At 36.2% G+C, this 21,406-nt stretch overlaps 2 long non-coding RNA genes across 2 annotated transcripts in view; one reads left to right on the forward strand and one right to left on the reverse strand.

The window, feature by feature from the left end:
* The window catches only part of LOC145521261 (uncharacterized), a 266,504-nt gene that overhangs the window by 120,653 nt on the left and 124,445 nt on the right, over positions 1-21,406 (forward strand). The window lies entirely within an intron of this gene.
* On the reverse strand, positions 3,199-21,051 carry LOC145521259 (uncharacterized). Its single transcript, XR_014065274.1, has 3 exons — positions 20,980-21,051; positions 15,242-15,476; positions 3,199-3,319 (listed from the first exon to the last, which is right to left on the reverse strand). It is a non-coding gene; the product is annotated as an uncharacterized LOC145521259 (long non-coding RNA).

Below are 21,406 nucleotides of genomic sequence, written 5' to 3' on the forward strand. Positions count from 1 at the left end.
GCTGAAAGAGACACACATGTCTCCTTTTGTTTATGAGAAAGAAACTAAGAAGAACAAACATATGTGTCCTAGATAATCCAAATAATTGTTGGGAAATTTCAAATAGGATTTAGCTTTTCCAATCCCCGTTTCAGGGACTCTCTCAATGAGTTCCTAGCAAAACATATAAGCATTTGAACGTATTTATTGAAATTATGCTTACTGAGGTGGTAAAAAAATTTGTCATTTTTTCTGACATCTAAGTGCTCTATAAATCAGCTGGAAAGATATAAAATATGAAATAATTAATAAAGTGATTGCCACTGACCATATGCTCACTGATATACTTCAGATAAAGAGAATATCAGTGTAGGATATGGTGGTAAAGGAGCCCTAAGTGAGGAGGCTGATCTTAACTGAACACTTGAAAATAGAATGATTTCTGATGGAACATGGGGAAAAAAAGAATATTTTAGGGGAGGATAACAGTCTGACCTTAACCTGTATGCTATGAAATTTTTATAGATATTCCATCAATTTGTGAACAATTTGTTAAATTTATTGTTATTACAAAATGCAGGCTCTGGTCTCTGGTGATAACTGTCAGATGGGATGTTGAGCTGAGCAGGGATAAAGTGGACAAGTATCTGATTAGTGTATGAAAGACGTACAAGGTGTGGTTCAATGTTTAGCTAACAGCAAAGAGAGGGTGCTTTTTTTTCTCTTATATCTGTGAGAACTTTGTTTTGTGAAAATAGACAAGGGAATTATCAAGGAGGTAAATTGTGCCATTCCAACAGTGGTAGCACAAGACAATTACATAATAGATGGAATAGCTAATTTTCCAAAGATATACAAAGCCAAGAGTGATTATGTAGTCAGTATTACTGATTTGTTTGATGTTTCCTAAAAGAACAGACCCAAAATACTAATTTTAAAAAATAGGCTGCAAAAACGGAAATTTGTTGGTCTCATAGGAATGTCTTACAATGACTGTCAGGAGTCAGTAAAGATATGAAGGAGGTTCAGTCTGGAATACGGCCTGGATTGATGTGGGAAAGGAAACTGGGCTGCCAGTCAAAAGGAGGAGAAACTGACAAGCATCTTCTCTAGACTTCATTGGAATTTTTGTCATTGGTTTCAGTAAGGTTTAAGTTACAATGGAATTCAGTCTCATTGTTGTCCCTAAGTTTCCTTTAGAGAAAACAATAAAAAATACTTATTTTGGTCAAGCAAACCAAAAACGAATCACAATATCTAAAACTTAAAGAGATAGAATAGTCTTCGCAGTCTGCCCTAGACTTGAAACTTGTTACCTTGTCCATCCAATATATTAAAGAACATGATCTCCATCAACAGGAATCAGATCACCTTAAATATATGTATAATGATCAGTCTTTTTCTTATTCGACATGGTTTTCAGATAAAGGAGCCTATGAACCTACAAGGAATGAAATTTAAACATTGAAATGAAAACGATGATAGCAATAGGAAGGCCCTAAAGGGTTTTAGTTTTATTAGAATCATGATAGACTAATGAGTTAAGAGAAGCCAGTTGCAAGCAAAAAGCAGAGAATAAGTTAAGATGAATTTGATTAAAGACCCAGGGTTTTACAAAGAAAATATATGCATTTAAAATAATCATAATTATTATAAAATGTTACACAACTCTATCCCCTCAAAAGATTAGGAAATAAAGGAAAAAGATACTAACAGGGTGAAATTGGAAAGTTAATATGATTACATTCATAACTAAATTGACACCTATCTAAAATAGCCATTACAAATCCTCAGACAATACTAGAGTTTGCAGTACAATGACTTTTTAGTCTATTTTTTAAAAGTATGAGCAGCAGATACATATATCTTGACAGGATCAAATAATAAAATTTCTAAGAATATTTAGAACATGCTATAATTAATTATTCTCGCTGAGTGCATTTTGCTAAAAATGCTCTTAGAAAAATACTTAGGTGGTAACAGGCTCAACATTGAAATCTTTTCAATAAACTAAGGAAAGACTTGCATTTTAAAATAGAATGGAGAACTCACATGACAAGAACATTGTTTCAAAGAGCTGGTTATCATGATTTTGAGGGGAAAAATTAATGATTTTTCACCCTGGCTACAGTCTTTCAAAAATAAATCACAAAAATTTATGAATACACAAAATTAAAATGTAAAACTAAAGTAATAGAAAAATGGCAAGCAGAAATGTAAAGACGGGGAGAAAAAGAATGCTAAACTTTTATTCCTAAATATTTCAGGAACTCATTAGGAAGCAAATATTGGGAAGTATTGAAGATTTTTAAAGCAAAAGTAGTAAATAGAACATGAGAATAAAGAAAACCATTGTTAGTGGTGGGATATGTCTATATTGTTCTTAGTGGGATGTGGATGTGTGTGTGTGTGTGTGTGTGTGTATGTGCGTGCATGTGCATGTGAGACAGAGAGAGACTCAGTACCCAAAAGATAACAACCAACAGGGTTTTGTGGCTAGATTTAAAATAACTGCAAGTTGATCTATTAAGCTTGGTGGTAAGACAACCATGTAGCTTTAAAAGAACACCCATACTCTGTAGGGTCATGTACTTTCTTTCAGTTATTAACATGCATAATTGTGGATTAGTAGTGTTCTTAAGACTTGGCATTGCATGGCTTATTATGACAGAATCATAAAATCATGGATCAAATCACACATCTAGTTTAATAAGTCTAACATTTGTATTGCGTGATATAAAAAATGTAGCTGCACTTTAGGATACTAGGATATCCAGAGACACCTTTCAAACTACACTAAGAAAACACACTGCAGTGTGGTTTTATAAATCTTATATGCTCATTTAGAATAGTGAGACTAAAAAGGAATTTGAAAATAGAGGAAAAAAATTTAAAAACCCTTTGAATTCAATAAAGTGATTCTGATGTAAGAAAATAATTTAAAAAGTGGGATTGAAAGGGAAGATATGGATATGGGAGGTAGACTTCCAAGAACACTGAAAGGACAGATTTTTAAGTGTGCAACAATGGAATATTTGTAATGAGCATGAAATATCACCATGAACATAGAGTGGGCCTGTGGATTCAAGTGGATCTTTGAGAACCTAGAAGACAATATGCTATCCTGTATCAACATCATTCCTACATTTCTTAAGATTTACTGATCTGTCTTTTCGCTTGCTAATTGTGAAAAAAGAAGATGCAGAAACAGATGAAAGAAGAGTTCCAAGAAAGTATAATTACTCATTTCCCTCCTTTTTTTTGCCTCTTACTTTATGGATGGCTTAAAGATGACCAACTAAGTGAGAGACTGGAGAAACAGCAGGGTGCAAAACGGCATCTGTTATAAAGGAAGAACAAAGAAAAGGAAATGTGTCTCAACTATTGGTGACCACATTGCTTCAAAATATAATTAAATTTTATGATAGAAGAGGAAATTTGAACTTTGACTCCTTGAAACACTTTTCAAAGCTTTATTCTTGACTTTTGCCTGTACCTATATAGACTCAAGTACTCCAAGCAATTGCCTCAGGCTGCCTGAGATCATTACTGCCTATGAATAAATAGCATTGAAACAATGGAGTTTACTGATATCCTACTTCTACTATGTTAATGCAGTTATAAACAAGAAAAAGCACCCAAGGTCAGTATTTTGACAAGTTGTAGAAAACCAGGCAAACCTCAGTCTAGACAAGTAACTACTACTATTCTTCCCATTTTCAACTACTGACTCTTCCAATTCAGTGGAGTATCAGGTTGTCTGTGATGAAGTGGTGTTGCTAGGCAACAAGGGTAGTCCCTGCTACTCTTGGGCAGAAGGAGCTGCTGCTATGGAAAATCATTCACCAAACCTGTATTTGTCTATAAATAGCTAGTACCTACCACTGTCCAACTCAATGGACATGAATGTGAGCAAATGCTGGGAGATAGTGAAGGACAGGGAATCCTGGCATGCTGCAGCCCTGGGGCTCGCAAAGAGTAGGACACGACTTAGCAACTAAACAACAACCACCACTGTCTTCCTACTGAGAGTCACAAATGATAGCAAAACCTATTAATAATATTTAACAAATGAATATTGGGTTTTGAGGAAAATTATTCTGAGGAGTCAGTCTAGGGCTTCACAAACTACAAAGAAGTCCATCCAACCAAAAGGAAAAAAAATGGTTAATAATTCCTGACTAGAGACAATAAAGATTTATATAAAATCAGAATTTGATTAGGAAGGTCAGAAAAATTACCTGTCTATATAGATATCATCCCTACCATGAAATTTTGAGGTTTAACCAATTTAAAAATATTAATGTGATGGGAATTCTCCATCTATCTATATTAGGGAACGTGTGCAAGGTCAAAGCAGAAGTCAAATTCTACGTGATGTCTGCTTGTGTTTTAACATTTTCTGCAAGTGTTTTCCTAACACTAAGCACTGGATTCCTTCATACCATTTCAGACATGCCTGTCATTGTGTACTCTCTTCAAATATTTTTCTATATTATTGAATATCAGATCAAACACTAATATCTCATTACTTCTCATTTTGCTATTCCTGCTGCTTTTTATACTTGTCAATATTAATGAACTTTCTCTTTTGGATATGTTCATGATAATCTTAAGGGAATTTGAAAATATAATAAAAATTAAATCGAATATCTTTAATTCATTTAAGTACACTTTGTTTTGCTTTTTGTCTTATGAATCTCATTTCTATATCATGTAGGTAATTATAGTCCTCAGTTCATGACAAACTAGAATCATTGGTCTGTTTTTTCTGAGGTTATCGATTTTCCACTCTAGCCCCTCCTTCCAGCCTCTGTTACCAATAGGAACCCAATCTAATGTGTTTAATATCTGACTTCAGTATGGGGATACTATATGTGATTACAGTATGTTATTTTAGAAAAGTGATACTGTGTTATATTCTTGTTTTCTTTCTCACATTTTTCTACGTAAAATCATCTCTAGAACCTATTCATCCTGATCTATAACACATGCACACACATACATGCATTCATGCACAATGACTTGAGTGATTTTGATCGCCACGTAGTGTACTGTTCTATGCTTCTACAATATGAGGTTCCCACCCCCCACAAATTACCATGATTAACAGTCATATCCATGTTCTCCATGGATATGAGTCATATTCATGGCCCTGTGAGAGAGAGTCCCTGTGGACACACTAAGAAGTGGGATTGCTAGGTCAGAAGGAATAGGTTGTTGTGTAATTTTTCAGAAAGGTTGCACTTGTCAAAACAGAGTAATTTATTAAGGTTTTTATTTCCCCATGTATTTTTTATTAAACTTAGTATTATTGAGCATATAAAAAAACTTACTAGTTTTTATGGAGAAAAGCAGAACCCCACAGACATTTCTCTGATCACACTATCAGTTGATCATATTATTTTACATCAAAGCTACATAGGATCTCCTTTTGTGATATATGCCTATACATATATTTGGACCATTTTTCTGTTGTGTTTCCTATACTTTCCTTGATAACTAATGAGAATTCCTTGTAATGTTAGGTATATTATTCATGTTTCTGGTTTAGGCCTCCAGTGGGTTCCCCTTTAGAAGATTTATCTGTTGTATTCATCATTGAATAGAAACTTCTAATTTTGATATAGCTGTTATACTATTTTTTATGCCTTTGGTTTGTGTTTCTGCATTTTACTGAAGAAATTTCCATCCCAAGATCACAAATATATTCTCATCATTTTACTATTTAGCTTATAGTTTTACCTTTCCATTTAGATATTTAATCTGGACTTTATTCTTCTATGTTATTTGAAAGAGGGATTGATTTGCATTTTAGTTTTTCCTATCAGAGAGCCGGTAGTACAAACTCAATCAATTAAAAATGATCTACTTATTCTCTCACTGATCCCTGATGTCACTGCTATCACATAACACTACCCTCTTGTTGTTCAGTCACTAAGTTGTATCTGACACTTTGCAACCCCATGGACTGCAGCACACCAGGCTTCTCTGTCCTTCACTATCTCCTGGAGTTTGCTCAAACTCATGTCTATTGAGTCAGTGATGCCATCCAACCATCTCATCCTCTGTCAGCCCCTTCTTCTCCTGCTCTAAATCTTTCCCAGCATCAGGGTCTATTCCAATGAGTTGGGTCTTTATATCAGGTGGCCAAAGTATTGGAGCTTCAGCTTCAGCATCAATCCTTCCAATGAATACATAGGGTTGATTACCTTTAATATTGACTGGTTTGATCTCCTTGCAGTCCAAGGGACTCTCAAGAGTCTTCTCCAGTACCACAGTTTGAAAGCATCAATTCTTCAGTGTTGCTTCTGGGCATTCTTATTTTTCCCTGATTTTATGTGTCTGTTCCTGTACCAGTAGCATGCTTTTTCTTGCTGTGGTATAGTTTGCATTAAAAAGAATACATTAAAATTTTGTTCTTCTTTCTCAGAAATTTCTAGGAGGACAAAATGTTTATTGGCTGCATTTTCCTTCAATATAAAATTTGCTATATTCAAGCATGCTGAAAAACAACACATTAAAAAAAAAAAAACTTTATTGCCCACTTTATGGCATGTCAATGTATAATTGTGCTCTGCATTGGAACCACTCACCCTTGGTATTTGGTATGTTAGTGTAGGAACTGGCAGCAGTATTTTAATATTTGATTTAGAAAAAAATACGAGTATTGAAGCTCAGCCAGCCACATATTGCTCCACAGTCTTTATGTTGTCCATCACTTCTCAAGAACTTAATGTGAGATAGTATTAGCTCTTAACCCAAATCCTTTATAATACTCTATTTTTTTCTCTGCTGATCCTACTCCTTTTTTTTACCTCTACTAGCAAAAAGTATATGAAAGGGTTTGATAAATGTGAAGGTTCTTATACATTACATTGCTAATATAAAGAGTGGTGTTTGGGGGACTTCCTTCATGGTCCAGTGGTTAAGATTCTGCTCTGCCAATACAGGGGACTCAGGTTTGATACCTGACTGAGAGCTAAGATCCCTCATGCCTTACAGCACAGGCCCTCCTCACCAAAAAACAGAGTGATGTTTTATAGAAAATAATAGCAATAAAGTTTTGTGTTTATATAATGCTTTATAAGTTTATGCAGTAAGAATGTATTCCTTCCTTTACTTTGCTGATAAAAACTCTGACTCAAAAATTTTTCTTATCCTAAATTATAACCAAGGAATCTAAGACTTAGTGTGGTTCTCTTACTCTTTTGAGATACTAGGGCTGAGTGAAAGGCAGAATCTGAACTGGACCTCAGATTTCTCCTTCTTTAGCATGCTGATTCCATTTCATTGTTTGTGCTGGCAGAGAAACCTTGTCTACTCCAGCAAACCGCAGAGAGACCCCTATAATCTACTATAGGTTGCATTAAACTAGTACCTCTGGGTGAGAAAGATAACCATGCATAATGTTTTTATGCCTGATTTATAAAAGAATATAGTATGGCTGTCGGGCAAACCAGATTGTGGTAACAAGAGCATTAATAATCCTCTATTTGTAATATTGTTCTAATATTACCAAGTATTTACTCTCCTTCTTAAATCCTTTTTTCTCCCTGGCTCAGCTTATGTCATACGTTTTCTGGATTTGCACACTTATGCCAGATAAAAGCTTTCCCTCACAGACAAAAGTTGGCAAACACACATATCAAGACAAATGCAAGAGGTACTATGGCATTTGTGAGGCTTAGAATATTAGGAACATATGATCACTGATGATAAACAGACTAAGAAAAACTAAAAATGTGCACATTATACCCCAATTTTCCAAAACGGTTATGTGGGAAGGTGGGAAATCTTTGATTTGTTGCCTCTAAGAACTTTCTCACCAAAATGAAGATAACAAAATAATTTAAATACATCTAAATATTTTAAATATTCATGAAGAAATGAAAAGATAAAATCTATTTTTTGTGTTCATTACATCATATATATACAATGCATTTTGTGTGTGTGTATATATATATATATACACATATATATATATATATATCTCCTAGGGACAAGGTCGAGCCCCTGCACCTTTGTAATAATCTCTATTGCCACTATCTTTATCTCAATAACTCTTTCCCAGGAGTACTTCTGGGCCCTATGAAAATAAGAAATAATGTAGCCTCTTAACACAGATCTTCTCATACACTGCGATCTATTTTATATGTTACTTTCACATTAATTCTTATGTCAAACAATTCCATTGAAGAGTTTCCTTCCCTAATCAAGATTTGTGAGCCTGTGAACAGACCAAGGACAGATTTTGATGACCTAGGCACATTCACCATGCCACTCTGCCTGCTTTTTTATGGCTATGTCTCTGTTATGTATGGTTGGCTTTTAATTTCTCCAGAGCCTTCAGATAATATGTCAGCAGAGTACATTTCTACCTGGCTTCTCCAGCAACCACATTGGTTGAACATCGGATGCTTTATGTGTGTCCCAAGCAAGATCCATTTATATCTACCCTAGTCAAAATTCATTTGCTTCAGCTTTTATTATATTTAAATGTTTGCCATCAGAGCATGACTCAAGGTATAATGATGGAAAAAGGAATTTACAAGCATTCCTTTGCACAGTTCTGATAGGCACAAATATCTGTTGCCATGATTTAGTAAGTCTCATCTACCAATAACACTTCAAATTTCAACCATTAATGTATTAGCTGTGAGTTGCTGCTGCTGCTAAATCGCTTCAGTCGTGTCCAACTCTGTGCAACCCCATAGACGGCAGCCCACCAGGCTCCGCCGTCCCTGGGATTCTCCAGGCAAGAATTCTGGAGTGGGTTGCCATTTCCTTCTCCAGTGCATGAAAGGGAAAAGTGAAAGTAAAGCTGCTCAGTCGTATCCGACTCTTAGCGACCCTATGGACTGTAGCCTACCAGGCTCCTCCGTCCATGGGATTTTCCAGGGAAGAGTACTGGAGTGGAGTGCCATTTCAGTTCAGTTCAGTTCATTTCAGTCACTCAGTCATGTCCGACTCTTTGCAACCCCATGAATCGCAGCATGCCAGGCCTCCCTGTCCATCACCAACTCCCAGAGTTTACCCAAACGCATGTACATCGAGTTAGGGATGCCATCCAACCATCTCATCCTCTGTTGTCCCCTTCTCCTCCTGCCCCCAATCAGCATTAGGGTCTTTTCCAATGAGTCAACATTTCGCATGAGGTGGCCAAAGTATTGGAGTTTCAGCTTCAACATCACTCCTTCCAATGAACAACCAGGACTGATCTCCTTTAGGATGGATTGATTGGATCTCCTTGCAGTCCAAGGGACTCTCAAGAGTCTTCTCCAGCACCACAGTTCAAAAGCATCAATTCGGCGGCGCTCATCTTTCTTCACCATCCAACTCTCACACCATACATGACTACTGGAAAAACCATAGCCTTGACTAGACGGACTTTTGTTGGCAAAGTAATGTCTGCTTTTAAATATGCTATCTAGGTTGGCCATAGCCTTCCTTCCAAGGAGTAAGCATCTTTTAATTTCATGGCTGCAATCACCATCTGCAGTGATTTTGGAACCCAAAAAAATAAAGTCTGACACTGTTTCCACTATTTCCCCATCTATTTCCCATGAAGTGATGGATCCAGATGCCATGATCTTAGTTTTCTGAACGTTAAGCTTTAAGCCAACTTTTTCACTCTGCTCTTTCACTTTCATCAAGAGGCTCTTTAGTTCTTCTTCACTTTCTGCCATAAGGGTGGTGTCATCTGCATATCTTAGGTGATTGATATTTCTCCCGGCAATCTTGATTCCAGCTTGCGTTTCTTCGAGCCCAGCGTTTCTCATGATGTACTCTGCATATAAGTTAAATAAGCAGGGTGACAATATACAGCCTTGACGTACTCCTTTTTCTATTTGAAACCAGTCTGTTGTTCCATGTCCAATTCTAACTGTTGCTTCCTGACCTGCATACAGGTTTCTCATATTATTAGCTGTGAGTACTTATTGAGTGTGAACTTGGAAGCTGGCTCTCAGTGCACAAATCGCTACATACATAACAGATTCCTTTAGATGAGGGACCAATCACATCACTTCTTTCTAAGCCTGTCAGTGATTGGTCACTGCGTATCTGTTAATTTGGTTCACCCATAGACAGCAAAAGGTACAGTTCAGTTACTTCCTTGTCTCCCAGTGATAAAACCCATGTGACGTTTTAAAAAAATGGACATTCAGAAGAGGAATCAAAGTGCAGCAAACAGATGATGAATGATAATGCTGCAAGTAAAATATCAATTGGACAAAAATGGATGTGTAAAGACATGGCTGACCTGGGCATGTTGACATGACCCTAGTTGGAGACAGTATACGTGGGAGCCAGAACTTAGCAAAGGGGAACTTTATATAAATAAAGAAAGTGGTTATGACAAAAAGGATAAAGACTGTCCAGAGGAACAATGCAGGCAAAACACTTCACATGAAAGCAACTCCTGCAGTTATTTCACAACACTGAAATCACAAAGGATAAAATGTCAGACACATATTCAAAGTTGGGAAGAAGCATGATGGTTCTCCCAGACTTAGGAAAAAAACGGTAGCTCCATATCCCGTTATATGACAAGAAGAAGGCAAGCGCTGTTCAAACAACCACTTGATAGGTTTTTTTAATGTAAAATAAAACACTGTAATTCTCCTTAATTCAAGTGGTTGAAATTACAGTATAAATATATAACAATTTTACATTAAAATGTATTAATGTTTTAAACTAACATTAACAGAATTTTTAATGTTCCAACAAAATTTTCAAAAGTCGCAGAACAATTGTAACTTTCCCTTTTGATTGTTGTTATGATCACTTTACACAGTTTCAGTTTATATGTTCATTTTTGCAGTCCCATACTGTGCAAAATGAGGAATACACGCACACACACAGACACACACACACGTGAATGTGTGTATCTGTGTGGTGGTGGTGTGTGTGTATTTTGGGATATAAAAATGAGAAATCTTTTCAAGTAAAATTCAGATGTAAAGTTTATAAAATATAAAATGACTAAGCCCACGTATATTTTATATTCAAGTTATAGATTACGAAAAAGTTCATGAAAGCAATATTTTTATTGACATGATTATGTTTATAAAACCTTAATTGGAGCTTCTCAAAGTTTATCTTTCAATTCAAATGTTTTCAATAGAGTTTTAAAATGGTCATATAACCAAGTATTGAGCTCATATCTCTCTGCCATGTTTACCAACCTCGCTGGCGAGTGCACCTATATGGCAGTATAGCATCAAGCACTTTCTGAGCCGTCCTGCCAAAAGGAACATTAAGTGGTTTCAACAGTGAATTTCAGCCACTCATATTGAATACTATGCTGCAATCCTTTGCCTTCTAGAAACAGGATCTTTAACACATTCTGCCTGCTGTGATTCTGTGACTCATTTGTCATACAGATATGAACAAACCATACTCAATAATGGAATGCATATTGCAATCCATTGTTCAAATAAAATGTCAAATTCTCCTTGATATTGAAGCTTTGTAGAGCAAGATATTACCAATCTCTATTTTCAGGGTTGGAGAAGGAAATGGCAACCCACTCCAGTGTTCTTGTCTGGAGAATCCCAGGGGTGGGGGAGCCTGGTGGGCTGCCATCTATGGGGTCACAGAGTCAGACACGACTGAAGCAACTTAGCACCAGCACCAGCATTTTCAGGATTAACGCTATCAAAAGTTATTCATCTGTATACATATATGTTACTTCAAAAAACACACACAAAAAAACCAGAACACAAAACCCTCTTGTAGTACTGAAATCTTGTCCACATGTACAGTGAATATTGCTTAATCAATAGACTGGAGAATGGAAAGTTCAAATCACTATAATGTTCTTAATAACCCACAGTTACTCTACATTAGTCTTCAAATATTAACGTTTTGCAAAAATAGGCACCAATAGAATTGCTTTTAATATAGTTCTTAATGAATTAGAAGACATTTTAAGATAATCTTAATAAAGAATAGCCATTGTAGGCCTCCCATTAACAATGATGGTTAGTGGAAATTTCTGCCTGAAGGGAAAAAGATTGCCAGATTCCAGGATGCATTGTTAATATAAATAAATAAATAAATATATATATATGTATATATATTCTTTAATTTGCAGCAAATGCTATTTCAAAGGAGTCCTGTGGTTTAGAAGATTTTGGCCAACTGTCATAAGGAAAGGCAAAAATTACCCACTGGGTCAAACTCATCCTTAGGCCATGGGGCTCCAGTGTGTTCTGAGGAGTTTCCTCTCTAAAAAACTGAACTGAACTGAGTATCTACCTTACTCCAATAACTCTCTCCTAACCTGTCATCTCTAAAGTTATTACCTGAATATGCTTGAATTTCAGTCTGTATCGACCCCTTGACAGCAAGATGATCCATATAGTCTTTACCCTGTAAAATGCATTTTCATTATTTCTACTTATCTCTTAAGGTTTTATGGGTAGGCTTTGGGTTTTATGTTTCAGACTTAATGAAAGAACTGTCTGCTTTTTTTCAAATCCTTCATGCCCTTATAAGCAGCAATCAAATCCCATTTGGCACTTAAGTTAAAAACAGGCAATTTACTAAATTTGTGGCTTGGATATTGAAACTTATCACCATTTACAATTTAAATGCATAACTCTAAAAAGCCTTAGAAATGTGAACTTGCAGAGAGGTGGTTAAGAGGTTAGAGTATAAGAAATGGAGTCAGCAATCCTGAGTCCACTGCATGGTATTTATAGTCACACAAACTCTAGTCTCAGTTTTTTCATCTATTGTGTGTGTGTTAGTTGCTCAGTTGTGTCTGTCTCTTAGTGACCCTATGGAATGTAGCCTGCCAGGCTCCTTTGTCAGAGTTCTCCAGGCAAGAATATTGGAAAGGGTTACCATTTCTTTCTCCAGGGGATCTTCCCAACCCAGGAATCGAACCTGGGTCTCCTGCAATGTGGGCAGATTCTTTAGCATCTGAGCCACTAGGTAACCTCTTTTAATCTATTAAATGGGTATAATATAATTTATGCTGCATAGTGTTGTTAAGAGGATTAAATGAGATGATACATGTCTTTATACTTAATGGCAGATAATAGCACCAAAGTATTTTCAGCTATTGCTAGAACTCAGTAATTTATAACCAAACCTACAAGTTTTGCCTGGGACAAATGGCAAACCAGACAGTATATGGGGCTTAAAATAGAATCACCTCAGGAAAATCAGGATGTATGGTTCAGCTCAGTTCAGAGTTTCAGTCATGTCTGAGTCTTTGTGACACCATGGGCTGCAACACTCCAGGTTTTTCTATCCATCATCAACTCCTGAAGCTTGCTGCTCAAGCTCATGTCCATCGAATCGGTGATGCCATTCAACCATCTCATCCTCTGTCATCCCCTTTTCCTCCTGCCTTCAATCTTTCCCAGCATTAGGGTCTTTTTCAGTGAGTCAGCTCTTCTCATCAGGTGGCCAAAGTATTGGAACTTCAGCTTCAGCATCAGTCTTTCCAATGAATATTGAGGGTGGATTTCCTTTAGGATGGACTGGTTTGATCTCCTTGCAGTTCAAGGGACTCTCAAGAGTCTTCTCCAGCACCACAGTTCAAAAGTATCAATTCTTCAGCACTAAGCTTTCTTTATGGTCCAACTCTCACATCCATAAATGACTACTGGAAAAACCATAACTACATGGACCATAACTAGTCTATGACTAGATGGACTTTTCTTGGCAAAGTGATGTCTCTGCTTTTTAAAATGCTGTCTAGGCTTGTCATAGCTTTTCTTCCAAGGAGCAAGCATCTTTTAATATCATGGCTGCAGTCACCATCTGCAGGATTTTGGACTCAAGAAAATAAAGTCTGTCATTGTTTCCATTGTTTCCCCATCTACTTTTCATGAAGTGATGGGACCAGATGCTATGATCTTAGTTTATTGAATGTTGAGTTTTAAGTCAGATTTTTCACTCTCCTCTTTCACTTTCATCAAGAGGCTCTTTAGTTCCTCTTCACTTTGGTATCATCTGTACAACCCTAGTTATTATTATATGGTTTTTAAATTAGTTTTATTTATGGCAACTGCAGCTAACCTTTCTACCCACCCATTCTTAAATCTTTTTGTGTATCTCAACCTATCCAAAATGGCAGATATGTAAATTATATGATGACATTAGTAAATGGTACACCATATCCAAAATCTCTGTGGCCATACAATTGATTGCTGAAGTGGGTCAGCCCCAAGTATGGTTGGTAGACATGATAACAACAGTAACTCAATTCATCATGGCCAGCACAAAGATGGGCAACCCAGTTTCTAGATCTGAGTCCTGTATAGCAACCTTCCTAACTTCTTCAAAGCCTTCATTGCTATTACTTTTTACTAGTGTAAATTTTATTTGCATAAATTTAGGCCTATGAAAGTTGTTATAATTCATATTATTATGTGAATTCCAATTGATAGTTATGTGCTTTTCAGCTAAACTCAATGGTCCTTGTGTAAGTAATTCTTGAGAGTTAAATAATTCTTACCCTTGAACCTCATTTTACTCTTCAGATAAAACATTTTCTTATTTTTATAGCTACAAACTCTAGAAACATGATAGCATTTTTCTTCCTAGAGCTAGAGAGATGTAATAAGAAACCAAACACATTTATGCAACTATGGTGCTACCAGCTGGATAGTGTCAAAATTCCTTCATTTATTACTTTAGATTTACCAACGATTATGGGCATATTTTAAAGTGACTTTCAGAGTTTGAACATACTTTATTTCTAATATCAAAGTATACTCCAAACAGATGGATTAAGAAAATTTGATCATTGACCTGTGAACTGACAGCTGGGGGCAAATGGGGGAGAATATGCAAAGTATGAGGGTTGCTGGAAATTTCCTCCTTATATCCCAAGTTTAGGAGTTGAAGAAGCATAACTATTATGCTTTTCTGACTAGTGGCGACAAGTATATTCATTAGTTGTAGGCTTAGTGCCAGACTGGGATAAAGGAAACCTGGGTGTCAGCTAGTATTTTCACTTAACCTATGGAGTTCAGTGTTTTCTTCTTAATATAAGAGAATTGATGTAGATCATCTTTAAGATATGTGCTTTATCTGTAATTCAGTGCTTCTAGGACTTTCTTGACAATTTAGGAGAAACTAATCCTACTTCTGGGATAATAAATCTTATAATTGCATGATGCAACAGAGAAAATTGAAGAAAGAGAGATAAACTCTCTAACAAGAGTCAGAACCAAGTCCCTTGATGTCCCCATGTTTGGAAATGTTTGCAGTAAGGACTGTAGGCATTTTTACTTACGATCAAGGTCAACAGTTACCACAGTTGTCCTGAATTATTCTTAGTACTAAGTAGTCAGCTACATAAGTTCGTGTGTGCTTAAAAATCCTTCACATCTCAGCATCTTGGCATTCTTTGGAGCCACTTGATACTTCTGCCTCAGTTTCTCAAGATCAATCATGACACAGTAAGTCATATACGAAGGTGCACTTGGCATATAGTCAGTCCATCATTCACTGCAGGATGACCAGTTTACCTTTAGTGGAAGAATTGGTAAAGTTGAATTCCACCAAAATGGAATAAAGTTGGACTATCTGGATGTTACATGAGAAACAGAAGTTCTTTATCTATGTGGGAAAGAGAATTAAAAGAGATTTTAATGTACCCTTTCCTTCAAACCTCTGATTTCAGAGACTAACCCTTCATTTTATTGTTGTATACTGTCTTCCTTTCTTTTGCTTTTTCATGTAAATGTCATTTTTCTGACCTTTCAGAATCACTAATTTTGTGGCACTCATCCTGAATATATTTTTGAGTTGTATTTAAATAGTATGATAATAGAATTTCTTATTACTCTATCTCTAAGCTTTGGCCAAATGTCCTCAGTTTGCTGATAACCACAATCAGAGATCTATTCTTTAGAAATTTGGCCTCATGTATGTGACTCACAAGAGGAGAAAGTAGTCATGACCTCATCCCCAGACACCTATCAAAGGTGAAGAAAAACAGGACCAAGTCATGCTGATATCCACACTGAAGACATTGCAAAGGAGGTTACTCAGTGTCTGCCAAGACCATAGACATGCTTCATCATATGTCCCACTAGGAACACTGACAGTTCAAACTGAAGGAAATTTTAATATGATTGTAGCTACAGAACAAATATTTTATACCTCCAAGAATAATATGCTTTTTTGGTGAGTTGACATTTCCTGGCTTGCTTTCCTGCATGAAGAAGCTCAAGTTTCAGTACATTAAATTTATGATGCCACTTGGGCCTGCCAAGGGAACTTAAGCAGATACTTGATGTCCTAAACTGAAATCGTATTTTTAAAACCAACTCTATTTTGTGTAAAACTGAGCTATGTACTTAAAAAAAAAATAAATAAAAAGCAGTAACTACTCTGCACTTACCCCATTTCCAGATCAGGATGCTGGAGTCTTTTTATAATTGGTTGAGAAAATGTAATTTTAGCCACTGAAAGTTGGACTTCAAATTTTATACCCAATTAGAGGTTTCATTAAGCTTCATGTCATGTGAATTTGATTCCATGACTATTTCTTTAATTCTTGCCAACTACAGCAGCCTTGAAATACTTGCCTACTATAAAATTGTGCTTTGCATAGTAATTCCCAAAAGAAATCAAATTTAAACTTTGTCAGTTGGGGCTTTTTGTTTTGTTTTGTCTTTTAATCTCTCTTTTTATTAAGACTATTCTCACCTTGGTAAAAATAATCAATTTCATATGGGTCCTGGTGCCAACGTGCAGCTCCCAGACTGGGAAACTTTTCTTGGTGGATCTGAAACAAATACTGCCAGACTTCCTAGGATCCCTAGTCATTGTGGAATGTCTTTTGTTTCTCATTGTGCAATCTCAGGAGCCCTGGGGGAATATAATTTTTATGTACTGAAAAGTCTTAAGAGCTACAAAGTATTGCCTTAGTGCAAGTCACTAGGCCTGGAGGAAAGAATGGTGACTTGGGAAAAGCGCTAAGTAAAATATCATTTTTTTTTTTTTTTTTCTGACTATTCGGAGGGATTATGTTAGAAATACCAACCCAGTAGGAAAAGATTTATACATCAAGGCACAACACATCAGATTAAAGAGAACTGAGTTACTTGAGTTCTCAGGAATTTTCTCAAGGATCTGAATACCTTGGAGTTCTCTTCTGTGGGGGCAAGGGTAGGAAACACTTTACTCTTGCAACAAGTAAGCTTTTTTACTGCTAAGTGAGGACCTGGTGCAGTTTCTGATTCAATAGTAAGTGCCCTTAAAAAGTGGTTGTTATATTTCCTTGATATGATGTGACTTTAAACAGTTAAAAATATTCTTTTTGTCCATTATGATGTTTTTCACTTTAAATTCTATTTGGTCTTATGTTAAAAATGTTACACTGGCATTTTTATCCTGTATTTTTAATTTACATGATCATTCTTTGATTTTCACACTTTCTGCGTACACCCTTTTTTGCTTGTTAACATTATACCTTGGGATCTTCTTTTTAAACAGATATGAAAACCTCTATCTTTTGCTTGTATTTATCCACTTATATTTGACTCTTGCCCATTTATTAGCTCTAATTACTATTGTATTTTCTTGTGCACATTTGTCTGTGTGTCTGTGTGTGAGACTTTTAGTGCCCTGAGTTCCATGGCCAGCTAGCTAATATGAGTTGAACTTTGTTACTATGGTGGGCAAGGTGACACCTTTCTCAGGCTACCCAATGGCAGCTTTCTGGCTTAGCGCAACTCAAGGCAATGTGAGAAGAGAACACAACACAAGTAGAATGCTCTCCAACTTAGTCTGCTTTAGTTGGATATTTCCTTCCTGTCAGGGCTCTTGTTCCCTTTCTGATCTTTCTTAAATAGTTTCAAGTTTTTCCCGTGAATGTCTTAGGACCAATGCTTCTCTACCCTCACTGCACATTATTACCATCTAGGGAGTATTTAGGAAGTATCAATAGCACAGTGTCACCTTAAGGAATTCCAGTTTAATTGGTGTAGAATGAGATCTGGGAATTGGTGGGTTTTATTATTATTATTATTATTAGTGTATAATTGATTTATAGTGTTGCATTAGTTTCAGGTCTACAGCAAAATGAATCAGTTATACACACACATGCACATACAGAAAACTTTTTTAAGATTCTTTTCCTATATAAGCCATTATAGAGTACTGAGTAGAGTTCCATGCGCTAAACAGTACATCCTTTTTAGTTGTCTGTTTTGTATAGTGTGTATATGTCAATCACAATCTTCCAATTTATCCCCCCTACTCTTATCCCTGGTAACATAAATTTGTTTTCTGCCTCTGTAATTATGTCTCTGTTTTTAGATAAGTTCATCTGTACTCTATTTTTAGATTCTATATGTTAGTGATACCATATGATATCTTTCTTTCTCTGTCTGACTTACTTAACTCAGTATGAAAATCTCTAGGTCCATCCATGTTGCTGCAAAATGCATTGTTTCTTTTTTATGACTGAATAATATTCCATTGTATGTGTGTACCACATCTTTAGCCATTCTTCCATTGATGGACATTTAGGTTGCTTCCATGTCCTGGCTATTGTAAATAGTGCTACAATGAACTTTGGGTGCATGTACCTTTTTGAATCATAGTTCTCTCTGGATATATGCCCAGGAGTAGGATTGCTGGATCATATGGTAGCTCTATTTTCAGTTTTTAAAGGAGTCCCAGTACTGTTTTCCCTAGTGTTTACATCAGTTTACATTCCCACCAACATTGTAGGAGGGCTCCCTTTTCTCCACACCCTCTCCAGTATTTGTTTGTAGGTTTTTTGATGATGGCCATTCTAACTTCTATGAGGTGATACCTCACTGTAGTTTTGATTTGCACTTCTCTAATAAATATTAATATTGAGCACTTTTTCATGTACCTATTAGCCATCTTTATGTTTTCTTTGGAGAAATGACTTTAGATCTTCCACCCACTTTTTGATTGGGTAATTGGTAGTTATTTAAAAATTCTTACCACCCCTGGGGATTCTAATGTGCAGCCAGGATGGAGAACCCCACCACATTACAAATATCATCTTTCATGATTCATAATGTTTTCCTAGTACAAAGAACAAAAGCCTAGTCCTGAGTGGCTGCTCTTCCTGGAGGCTTTTGAAAGCTTCATATATGTGGGGAGGTGTTTGTAGGGCTGTGACTACCTTGAGTTCTAGATCTATCTAAGAAACCCCGACAACATTTGTGATGCCATAGAGAGAGTGCCACCCTGTTCAGACCATCTGCTAGGAGCTTCTAGGTTGTCCTCAGCTGCTGCAATGCAGAGGGAAGGGGTTCAAAACCAGGCCCAAGGAGAACTTTCTTCCTGTTCTTGTATCCCATATTCACTTTCCCTAGCCCTATCCTACTCCAGGCTTCTGTTTTCTCCCAACCGAAGGACTTAACCTCCTTTATCCAACGGTCTCTCATAGGATTTTTGATTAGATGACCTGTGAGGCTTTAGGTTCTGTCAGCCTCTTCTATGTTCTTTCTGGTATTGAATGCTCGGTCTGAAATGAGCGTTTTTCCTCAGTTCTTTTTTTCATCTCTCATTGATTTTGTTCATTAGCGATAACAGGTTTTCGTTTCTAAATGTCTTCTAGACTGATGAGATTATAATCTTTTTGAGGGATTGTCAGAGCCTTTGTCTCTAGTAGTCATTATTGTTTACTCTGGGCCAAGAGTGGTGTTTGATTTGGTGCATAAAATTATCTTTATTTATCCCTGTTATCTTCAAACACGTTGTCCATCCCAAACAGCTTTGATTTATGTTTCAATAAAAATATTTCTTAATATTCATATATAAAACATACATTAATTTAAGCAATTTATAGAATTTATTTTACTAATTTCATAGGAGGTAAGCCTATAATTTCAATTTTGTTATGGCATCGAAGTAAGAATGAGCTTGTAAATCTCAAACTATTCTTAGCATGCTACAATGTTACTGTTTATACAAATCAATCTGATGTGTTTATTCTGGAAAAAACCACATTTTATGAAAGATGTAGTCCTCTAAGATATTTTAGTTTCCTGGCTTATTGCTGCATACTGCCTTTTATAATACCTAAAGTCCTAACAGCAAATAGAACCTTATAGAGAAAGAAAAATAGTTGAAGGTGTTTTATTACACTTTGGGATAGAAGAAAGAGAAAAACAAAGTCAAGCTTTGGAGGGAATAAACCAAGTATAGGGCATACTGGGAGCCTCAGAAGACAGAATCTGATGCCTTCAATTAGTCACAGAAGATGAAGAGGGAAGGCTTAGAGCACAACGAACAAGCTGTCTTGCATAGGCTTTGGAGCAAACCGAGAGTCAATTACTTGCCTGAAGACATGGAGGTGGTCTTTATGAAAAAGTTAACCTGAGATAAGAGTCTATCTCTGCCAGGAGAAAGGGGAAGAAGATAGACATAATATTGGGCTTATAAGAAATTTAGTGAAGAAACAAACTATAGGGAATGAGGGTGAGATGGAGAGAGTGAGAGTTCACAGAACAAGAGAGAGAGTCAGAAGTACTTTCCATAACTAAATGATCTGTTGGGAGAGTTTTATGTTTTTCTTTTGAGAAAACATTCCAGTTTAAATGGAATATAATGTTTCTAAAACTTATTCACTTTCCTTTGATTATGGCCACCATACTTACCAAAGATAGTTAACTCAGTAAAATTTTTCCCTTTATGGTTATCAGGTTAGTTACTATCTAAAAATAGCCATGAATATAAAATTTTTTAAATTTATACCCTCAGTATGAGATAATAATCTCAAATTTCATTTAAAAAGAGTAAAACAAAAACAGCATAAAAATAATAGTATATGTATCGCTATGTCAAAGAAAACAATAGAATGTGAAAGACTGGACATGTCTTCAAGAAAATTGGAGATACCAAGAGAACATTTCATGCAAAGATAATGGCAAAGACCTAACAGAAGCATAAGAAATTAAGAAGTGGCAAGAATACACAGAAGAACTATATAAAAAAGATCTTAACGACCCAGATAACCACAATGGTGTGATCACTCACCTAGAGCCAGGCATCCTGGAATGTGGAGTCAAGTGGGCCTTAGGAAGCATCACTACAAACAAAGCCAGTGGAGATGATGGAATTCCCGATGAGCTATTTTAAATCCAAAAAGATGATGCTCTTAAAGTGGTACACTCAATATGTCAGCAAATTTGGGAAACTCAGCAATGGCCACAGGACTTGAAAAGATCAGTTATCATTCCAATACCCAAGAAAGGCAATGCCAAAGAATGTTCAAACTACCATACAATTGCACTCATTTCCCATGCTAGCAAAGTAATGCTCAAAATCTTTCAAGCTAGACTTCCACAGTACCTAGGGAACCAAGAGCTTCCAGATGTACAAACTGGATTTAGAAAAGTCAGAGGAACCAGAGATCAAATTGCCAACATGTCAGAGAAAGCAAGGGAATTCCAGAAAAACATCT

This window comes from Giraffa tippelskirchi, chromosome 9, assembly GCF_054371585.1.
Source record: "Giraffa tippelskirchi isolate mGirTip1 chromosome 9, T2T-mGirTip1v1.2.pri, whole genome shotgun sequence".
Classification (NCBI taxonomy): domain Eukaryota; kingdom Metazoa; phylum Chordata; class Mammalia; order Artiodactyla; family Giraffidae; genus Giraffa; species Giraffa tippelskirchi.